At 35.5% G+C, this 10846-nt stretch overlaps 1 long non-coding RNA gene across 1 annotated transcript in view; it reads right to left on the reverse strand.

The window, feature by feature from the left end:
* Nucleotides 1-10846, reverse strand: part of LOC103146628 (uncharacterized) — a 121881-nt gene that overhangs the window by 66678 nt on the left and 44357 nt on the right. The window contains exon 3 of the long non-coding RNA XR_001663696.1: nt 958-992. This is a non-coding gene — a long non-coding RNA (uncharacterized LOC103146628). The remainder of the gene's footprint in view (nt 1-957; nt 993-10846) is intronic.

Below are 10846 nucleotides of genomic sequence, written 5' to 3' on the forward strand. Positions count from 1 at the left end.
TTTTCTTTCTTTTTACAGAGAAACTGCAACCTTAAGATAAAAATGTTGAGCATGTCACCAAGTATCCACCTTTGGATTATTGAGCTTTTTTGTTTCTTTTTAATTACATAACAAATAGGAGCATAAGTATCCAGTGACTATTGCTCGAAAGAAGTGCACCACTTTCTGCAGTTAATTGGCATATTTAACTTGGTTAAATAAAGAAAACAGTTTCAAAGTAAGAGTGAATCAATTCCTAATATTGTCTCAAAACAGATGAGAAAAACACTGCCAAAAAAGTTTAATCAGAACCTTCATTCAAACCTGCAAAACTGTTTTTAATGCTTTGGATCTAAAACAATTTGCAGATCATTTTCCCCAAAAATCACACGTTTGTTTGTTTCAGAAGCTATTTTGTGTACAGAGTAAAAAATAACCCTTCTCTAAATATTTGACTGTTGTGATAAAATTTATAATTTTGTTACCTGCAAAGTACCATCAACATAACTGTGGCAAAAAGTTTGGACACTGCATCAAAACGCATCATTCATAATACCATCCCAGAATAACAAAACAACTTTTAGAATCATTGTTTTCTAGTAAAATTACTGCATAAACTGTTCTCAGGCTTTTTGCAACGTATTTGTTTCATTAAGACATTCACCAATCTGGAATGATTAAAACAAATGCTGGAAAAACAAAAGCCGATTTATTTTCTGAAAGTTGATTTTAAAAATGTTTAATTCAAATGATGAGTATGCCTGTTCAGTGTGCCACATTTGTTACATCCAGCAGCACATAAATAATACAGAAATTGACCACTTTTAAAATATCCAGACCATAAATTTTTCTCCAACATGTGCATGTGTGTTTGTACACATTTTCTAAAAACCCAACAGAGCAAAGCAAAGCAAAGCAACAAGACCAGGAGAAAAGGAGAGCAAAAGAAAGAGAGATCACAGGTATTGATTTTCTTACTTTTAGTGGAGGTGAGGAGGCAGGCTGGGATTTACCTGGTAGGGAGAAAGGTAAAGAGAGTGGAAGAAAATGTTAGAAAACAATGAACACACACATCAAGTAGCAGGGTTTGCTGTGGGGTCCAGCAGTGACAGTGAATTATAGATTTCTGTATTGTAAAGGACAGAAAGAGAGGACAAGACACACACACACACACACACACACACACACACACACACACACACAGCTTACTAGTATCAGTGATGGTTATGCAGATGTAGATGCAGCTGTTCACTTAAAGTCACTGTAAGTCATTTCTGGTACGTCTACAATCATTGTCTGCTCGGAAGACACATTTGTGAAAGCTTCAGCTTCCTGGCTGATGTTTTTAGACGTTCCTTAATGTTTCCACATAACGTTTTTGCTTCATTCTGCCATCTATTTTGTGAAGTTCAACTTGCCCTCATCCAGCAAAACCCAACACAGCATGACTACCACCACTCCATCTAACTTTAAAACGTCACAGTTGGGATGGTGTTGTCAGAGTTTGCCTTTTTTTTTACTCAAAATGCAGCAGTAGTCTTCATGGACAAATAATAAAATTTTAAATAGACTTCAGGACATGTCTCAAGAATTACAGCTGTGAGTCGATTGACAAACTAATTTTGCTTTATGTGTTGCTTTTGGAGTAGTGGCTTCTCGCTGTCTGAGTGGCCTTTAGGCTCATTTCTCATATTTTCTACTTGGGTTTCATTATCAAAGATCTTTAGTAATCGATTCAAATAGGTAGTTGAGGAAACCCTGCACCAGTTTGCTCAGTCCTTTCAGTTTGCTTTAAATTTGTAGTTGACAACAAAGCAATGTGTGATTGACACCCATGAAAACTTGAAATGGCAGCTAATATATTTATAGATTAAATAAAAAAAGCTGTCGAGGAACCTTTCTTAGCCGTAGCTAAGAAAGGTTAGCTGCAGCTTGGTAAGTCATCTTCTCTCAGGCTAAGAAGCAATGCTTTAAATTTCCTGATGGCAACATTCTACATCCCAGCAACACAGTCATTTATGGAGACTGTATCTTTTCATGTACACACGCCAACAAATGCAGTCCTCAGAACCTGCTTTGCCCCCGATCATAACGCTGGTGGCAAAATTCTCCGATCCGCCCTTGGATTTTCATGTACTATTGACTGTGGAGAAAAGGTATAAACGTCTGTGTGTGTGTGTTTTGTGTGTCAATGGGTGCCAGTTCCCCTGTGCATGCCCTGTGCGTGTGTGTGTTTGTGTGAAGAGCAGCAGGAGAGCAGTCTAAGTACCCTGAGGATAAAATATGTGAGAGGAGATAAGAGTAATACACAAATACCCCTGGATTAGGCTTCTTATTGTCACTGTCAACACTCAACTGAACATACATTCAACATGTAGACACACATGATATATATAAATATATATATATATACACACACATATATACCCTAAGGCTTTGTACCCAAGTCTGAACTTAGATTATCAGTTATCTTAGATTCCTGCATTTAATGTAAAAACAAGATTGACAGTTAAAGATTTGTACTCTTCTTTCAGCAGAGATTGAGAGTAGAGGGAGATTGAACACTTTGACGCAAAACTAAACATGAAATTTGGGAAATAATAAATTAATCCCAGGATCCTAGCATTAGGCATTTCATGAAGACAGTACCATATTTTCTGAACAATAAGTCACACTTTTTTGTTCATAGTTTGGTTGTTCCCAAATTTATAGTTTGGACATATTTTTTGTCTTCTTCATGAGGAATTGTTTGACTAATGCGTTAAATATTAATCCATGTTGACGGACATGCACCAGGGATTGTACATTGCCGATTATAGCCACGAAGAAAACTAATCACAGCCTGGAGGAGCTCCTCCACAATTGGGTACATGTGCTGTCGATGTTCTGACAATCTGTGCTTCCTCGTCAGATTTTCCTACCATAGCGCGTCCAGTTAACGATGTCTATCTATCGATGCAACCTCTTGAAACTGTTAGGACACCTGCTGAGGTTTGTTAATGATGAAGTTATGTTTCTATGCCAGAGTAGTTGCCAAGGAGATTGATATAAATGACTTTGCAGGCGGAAACGTCTTTGTGGTACTGCTTCATGTGACACTGCCGCCTCTCTATGCCCCCAAATTTACACTGTATGCATCTCCGCTATGCTGTGCACTTTGCCTGGCCATGATGCACTGATTTAGAGAACAGACATCGATGTGTCTGTGTTACGGTCACTGACCTCTAGGGGCTCTCTTTTTTTGAGAGCTCTGTGTTTTCTGTTTCAGCTCTGCCTGATTGCTGCAGGTGAAGTGTGTTGGGGCTCGTCAGCCGCCATATATAAGCAGCAAGCTGGAGATGTCAGAGCCTCTCCTTTTGTTTGACCTGGGCCATAAGCTGTGACTCTGCTTGAGAGCTGTGTGTGTGTGAGAACTGTCTTAAGTTTGCTGTGAGCAACTTTGTACAATTATCCAGAGGTGGAAGCTGGTAGGGGTTCTCTGCCATTTTTGTTATAACCTGTTTTCTCCTGTTTTTTGTTAGTAAGGGAGTTTAGGTTTTGTATTTTCCTTTAGTTCTCCTTTAGCAAGTGGTTGTTTTATTTTATAGTTATAAAGGGGTGTTTTGTTTATTATTTTGGCCTTGGAGACCCTGAAGTCTTAAGCTCCCCTGTGTTTTATTTTCTCCTGTAGTAGTTGTTTTTATCTGGATTGTAAAATAAATTATACTTTTGTTACTCAACTGTTCGGATTACTTTTTAGTTTTATGTTAAAGCCCAGTGCCAGAATTTACTTTAGGAATTTTAGGGTGGGGTTGTAACAGTCTGGAACTGCTAGCAGACTTCCAAGTCAAAATCAACAGTTTCCATGAGTTTGACAAAATCCTATCATTAACATGGACAAGGTCACCCTCATGTTTCACAATTTCTAAGTAAATGCAACTCATACTCCAGTGTACTCCATACTCCAGTGTCCAGTGTGACAGGTATTTTTACTTATTTTGATGCATACTAATCCGACATACTCTAAAGCAACTTGTAGTCATGAAAATATGATAATCTTTCTTCCTAATTTCTTTCTCTGACAGCCAAAACACAAGGCAATTTTATATGGTTCTCTTCAGCGCAATCAGACACTTGAAGCAGTTTCTCCCAATGGCTGCGCAAACACAGGCTTACAATTATTTTTCAGAGTTTAAAAGAGAATATGAACAAGATAACGTACTTTCTTGCTTTTATGAACTCCTCATGAACTCCTGCTTACAAAGTGATTCAGTGTGGAACAAATATCTTCTTCTTCTTTAATATGAAACTAGTGTTGCACATGTGCTTCCTTAAGGAATACAGATATACTTTCTGATTATGTCCTGGGATTCTAAGTAAGCAGTGTTCTCTATCTTGTTAAATTGCTTAGAAATTATGTTATACAACTGCATCTGCCCCAGAGGGTTTTCATCAAATTTCCACAAAAATATAATCTTCAAGGAAGTTATAATTTGCTGATGTACATTATTCAGGTATTTTTCCACAATGTCAAGCTCAAAGCATGAATAAATAACAAGAAATACGTACAATTCATGTTTGAACAGTGTGCAAAATGTCTACTAAGAGTTATAATGTCAGGAAATCATCCTCTGTTTGACCTTTGCAATGTGAACTCTTTCAAGCATTCTTTTTGCAACATTGCTACAGTTCAATAAAGATTTGCATACATTTTACATGCAAAAATTCCACCCAATTCAAATATCAAAATAACATTTTGATAAAGTTTACGTCTAAAGTCAGTTGGAACACTTTGATTATTTTCCTTTTTAGGATTTCCAATGAAGATCAGCTTCATTCCATGGATTTGTTGACCTGTTGTATGACTTAGTTTGAGCAAAACTTTGGATGTTGTACAGATGGTCTCACATTTCTTTTCAGATTAGTTAAGTAAAGGCAGAAGTTAATAGTTTATTTAATAATTGTAAAAACCAAACTTGGCTGCTGGTAAAACGATGATTGTGCTGAAACCACTTTATTATTCTGCATCTTTCCATTTATGCAGTTTTATCAGACATATGAAAACCTAACCTGTCATGTGAACATCTTTTCAGCAAGAGGAAGTGTCTTCTTGTTAACTCTTCTAAACAAGCCACACCTGTTTAGTTTGTTTTTCTTAATTGTGCTGCTAAAATCTCTGACATAACTACCACCTCCATTGCCTGAGATGGATGGATTCTTTACCTTCAATTTCAAAATCTAGCACCATCTGGCCTTCCAGATAACATAAAGGATAAGGCATAAAGGTTTGCTATTTCAAGATGACAAAATGTGAAAAATAGATTTGAGTAGTAATACTTTAGCAAAGACTGCATAATTATAAATAGCCCTTTTTAAGTATGCTGTGAAATGTTTATAGAGCTAATACAAGGTTTAAAAGGGGTTGTGTGAGTGTAAATCTCTTATTTCTTTAGATAAAAGTGTCTTTCCATTTTGTGTCCACAATCTGCGTGTGTGAAGCAGACAGAGACATTTACCTTTTTTGTCATTGTTTGTGTGCGACAGCACCTTTTGTATGGCTTGGCGTCAGACGCTACCCACATTATACAAAGATCAGGCAACTGAGTACAGAAAAAGATAAGATTAAGGCCAGAAAAATTTTCACGGCCCTGGTGAATGGAGAAGAGAAAGACAATGAGGACAACAAAGGAAGGAGTCAAGGGTAGTTAGTCTGAAACACAGAATAATATGGTAGCCAACAATAAGTCCTCACTTTTCACATGATCTTAATGTTGGTGGGATCTTGTTAAAATCAGCAACAGTTTATCCAAAAGTTCATGACATTTACGTTTCAGCTCTTAATTATCACTAAACCATGGAAACATTTAAGTGCACCAAGGACCAAATATCACAGAAAGGAATGGATATAATATGAAGTAAGATTGAAAATCAAGAAATAAAAAATGGAAGAATTTACTAATTAAAAAAAGAACAAGTTTGGTCTGATTGTACATTAAAGATAATTTTAAAATAGACCTGAGCTAATTATGCAGTTTATAAGTGAAATATAAATTTTTCTGTAAAAGTAATATACTTCCACTTTCTGGTAGAATACATTACACCCAGTACAGTTTTCTTAGTTATACAACTATTACAATAGAATAGAATAGAATAGAATAGAAAAACATCAGAAGGGAAATTCAGGTGTTCTACCATCCAGGCGACAGGCAAGTTTAACCAACAAAAAATAGATACAAACAGAACTAAGAATAACATACCACACAGTAAAGGCAAATTTACAGCATAAGAAAATGTCAATCTTGAAAAAAATCTAAGAATTCAAAAATCCAAAGAAATGTGCACCTGGGCAGGATAATACAAATAATAATAATTACAAAATGTGCATGTATACTTGTGCTTAAAAAACAGACCATTTACAAAAAGTGAAAAAACTTTTTCACATGGATAACATGGATGTATAAAGAGAGCAACAGAGTCTAACAGCTGCTGGGAGGAAGGACATATGATAACATTTACTTTGAGAATCTAGCTGTTTGTCACTGATGGAGCTCTCTAGTTCAACAGTGTGAGTGGCATCTGTTCTGCAGCAGCTGCAGCATGAGCTTGTAAATCGCCATTGTTGATGTTACATGTGACATGAATGATGTGTCTGATGTTAATGTTTGTCTAATACATGAGACCTGTTTCTGTTTTGCACACAAATACAAGTGAAAATTTCACCCAATAAATGTTTTTTTACAAGCACAAATGGCAGATCATTCGAGCAAATCATTTAAGCATCTGGATGATTTTTGTCAACAGTTATTGAACGTGCTCTGAACGGTAGAACGCTAATTTAAAATCCAACTCATTTTCAACTATGTTTTGGATGTAGTGCATTTATTTCCAAAATCCCAAAGACATGGATACATGGTAATTCACAAACTTTTTGCAGTGACTTGTATGTTCTCATTAAGAAGTAAGTGTTGTGTTGAAATGAGACCCCCTGCTGAGACTACCTCCGTTTTTGGCCCAGTCTTAAAAGTAAAACATCTGTAAAGTTTCTCAATCAGTTCAAATGTGTACATTTATAGATCCTCTGGTAGTTGGTCTTTAAACACAGCAGGTCCTCATGGGGTTGCAAAAAATAACTTTATGTGCCCCATTTAAAGAGACCTATGTTTTTAAATGTTAAAACTACACACAATACATTTGAAGTTGGACTCGAATTACATGGAAAATCATTACAGCAAATCAAACTAATGGACATTAGTCATGGTTTCAGTTTAAGCTTTCATATTTATTTTTGCTTGTTTATTTTATTCTTCAATGTACCTAGCAACTGTTGGTGTTAGTTTAATTCAAGATGCATGTAAATTCCATCTTTTAGAAGATGCTCAATTTGTCTCTCATTTCCTTTTCCCTTTAGAACAGCTATATGCATTCTAGTACGCCATTAATACTTTTGATTGTTTTTAACTTTTGTCTAATGACCATGTTCTGTTACATTTCTTTTTTTATTATTTGAGGTGAGTCTCAGTATGTGGAAGAAGACAAAGCATACTTTAGTTTCAAAACAGAGAAGCTGTTCTTCGGCAAAAAACAAAGATGCATGCCGAAGTTAATTTTTTCCATTCACACAAACAACTTCAGTAGTCCCGTGAGCCATCTTCAAATAAGTGAATTCTTGAGCAGTGGGATAGGTATTTCTCAAGTCATCTCTCTGAAGCAGAGATGAGAAGAAGCCTGTAATATTCCTCAAAGAAAGGCCACAAAGGAAAGTGACTTGATTGCTATATTGTGCATGCATGCAAGTATGTGTGTGTGTGTGTGTGTGTGTGTGTGAGACTGTATTTGTGTAAGAAAAGGTGTCCTTGAGCGGCTGGATGGTGAGATAGAAGGCATTTGTTTGAACAGCCAAAAACAGAGGGAGCAACACCACAGGGGGGTTGAACACATCAGGCCAGTAATAGTGAACCTACTGTTGTGTATCCGTGTGTCTTTGTGTGAGATTCAAGTGCAGAGGAGGCATTTGAGGATCCTGTATTTCATTGCATAGTCGCATTTTCAAGTTCATATTAGTGACCAGAAGAGGAAAGTGGAAAAACAAGAGAAAGAAAGAAGGAACATCACAGAAATGGAAAAAGAGAGATAACAACAAAGAACCAATAGGAAAAGAAAATTATATAGAGGGCCCGTTGGAAGGAGACGCCGTGCCCAAACAGATGCCAGCCCTTATACTGTGTGTGTGTGTGTGTGTGTGTGTCTATGCAATCATCCTCATGCTGTTATGAGCTCATTACACCAGTAGATCTGAGAAGATTGATGATGATAATAGAGATGATGGAAATCTTGATGACGATAATGACGATCATAACATGAACATTACCTGCCAGTCTCAGACTCTTTTCTTCTCTTTTTTAAATGTAAATACTGCTGTCCATTAGCAGGATCAAACCTGTAATGCAGAGCTATTGAACAGGCAAATGATTGGATTAAAGATGATTTTCTGTCCCTGAATGGTACCAAAACTGTCTTGATGGGTTTTTTTCCCCAATCGAACAAACAATTTGTAATTTTCCTCTGCCAATAAATTATAAAGAAGTACAAAAAGTTAATGATTTAAAATATCTGGGAATTCCCAACTTAAATTTGAAGTTCACATTAGGAAAGTTTCTAAAACTGTAGAAATCAATCTAAACAGTTCCTAAGATGCTGTTAAATTATATTTGCATGCTTTAACTTTGCACACATTTCTTATTGTGTAATTGTATGGAGCCAAACTAACCAATCAGTGTTAAAGTCTTGATAAAGTCTTGTTCTAAGCTTTGACAGTTTGATTAGGTTGTTTTTATTATCTCTTTTAAAATGTACTTGTAAATGTATTGATAACCAAGTCCCAGAGGTTTTTAGTCAGGTGGTTTAAAAACCACCCACAGCAGGAGTCATAACGATGCAAACAGAAATTATAATGCAGTAAAGATGCCAAACATCATTTGAACAATCATCTTTTTCATTTTAAGACCCACATTTGAAATATGCAGTCAAATAATTGACTATCCTTAAAATTTCTACAAAAATGAGCTCAAACAGAGACTAAAGCTCGTCATGCTTACAGTGCTCTCTTCATTGAAGTCTTGTTTTACCATTTTAAAAAGGTCAACCTCTGGACTGTATTAAAGTCTAATTCTACTGTCATATAAATGTTTCTTTGTATTATTAGTTTTAAGGACTGATTTCTAAAACCCTAACTGGGAACTGTCTCTGTAAATGAGTGTTTGGCCAGAGGGTCTGTAACAGTTTCCTTTAAATGTAACATTACGTCTTATGTTCAATTAAAAATGTCATTACTCAAAGGAAAATTATAAATTGCAACTAAGTTTTTCAACTTTCTTCAAAGTCACGGGGATCCTGTGGGCAGGAAGGATCTCCTATGGTTCTGAAGAAAGCTCAGATTGAAGGCACTCTGTTAATGGATCACAGTTTTTTAGAAAACGATGCTCAGTGTTGTCCATCATGTTCTCTGTGCTCTTTATGACTCATGCTTCTTTGCACAATCATCTCCACATGCTCCAGAGCAGTCAACAGAGCACAGCCTGCCTTCTTTATCAGGTTGTTGAGTGTATATTTTTAAGTCTGACTCATTATAAATCATCTACCCCAACAGAGCACGGCAGAATAGATTGACTTCTTGCTACAAACACTGAAGGACTTGAGCTTCCTCAAGAGATACAGGCTTCTCTGTCCCTCCATACACACAAATCCACTGTTGCATCTCCAGTCTCTTTAGTTTTTCAGCTGAACCACAAGATATTTATTCTCCAATAATTGTTATAGTGTTTAAAGTATAGAGTTTGACGTATTCCTGTTTTTTCCTGAAATCTACAAGAGTCTTTGTTGAAATATGAAATGTAAGGTAAGCTTACATAGATGGTTCATCTGCTGGTTTGAGAATTAAATTAGTGTGTCTTGTTAATCAAGCATCTTTTAGTCATTAGCTCAAGAAAGGTTAAAGGAAATGGTATGTCTGAAAACGTTTCCCTTTGACTCAGTTAAAAACAAGCCAGCTTTGCTTTAAGGTAACATTTTTTCTTGCTTTCACAGCATTAAATGTTCTGTTCTCTCTATATATTTTGCTGAACATAGAGGTGGTGTTTCCCCTCAAATTGTTTGAAATAAAAAGAAACATAGGCTGTCAAAAGGCTGATTAAAATCACATTGCAGGAATGATTTTTGATTTCTTGTACTGCAACAGAAAAGGAATCTTTATTTTTTTCAGTCAAGCTGTTGTTTTTCCCCAAATCATTACCAACACTTTTGGAGTACAAAAAATAAAGCAAATTTAAAACCAAGGGAAAGATGTCATTTTACATGAATATCTTTCTGTCTTTATTGAAAGAGGCAGTTTATTTCAACTATGATTATTGCAAGTTTATATATTCATTAGGCAAATAAATGTATTTTTAAGCTGGAAAAGCTTCATTTTGATGAATAATTACCAGAATAGATTGACAATTAATAGTTTATTAGAATTGTTTGTGTTTTAGACATCTTTCAATAGAAACCACAGAATATTTGACAAATAAGTTTAGACAAAATGTATTTTTGCAGTTATTAAATGGAAAGCCTGTTCATCACTTGAATTGAATTATAATCCTTATTACTGCTGTCAACAGAAATTTAATTATCATAAGCAACAGTTACCTATTGGAAAATTCACCAATATAGAGTTTATTTAGAAGAGTGTTAATCTTTTTTTTTTTAATTAACATTTTTAAACAATTCAAATTGAGTGTATCACCATGGGAAGGAAGGAATGGCAGAAAATAAAATAAAAAAATGGACAATGACCACAGAAATGCCACAAATTGAATAATAATAAAAAATCACTAAATCAAAATAAAACAAA

The sequence above is a fragment of the Poecilia formosa genome, unplaced genomic scaffold (assembly GCF_000485575.1).
Source record: "Poecilia formosa unplaced genomic scaffold, Poecilia_formosa-5.1.2 Scaffold164, whole genome shotgun sequence".
In the NCBI taxonomy this organism is placed as follows: domain Eukaryota; kingdom Metazoa; phylum Chordata; class Actinopteri; order Cyprinodontiformes; family Poeciliidae; genus Poecilia; species Poecilia formosa.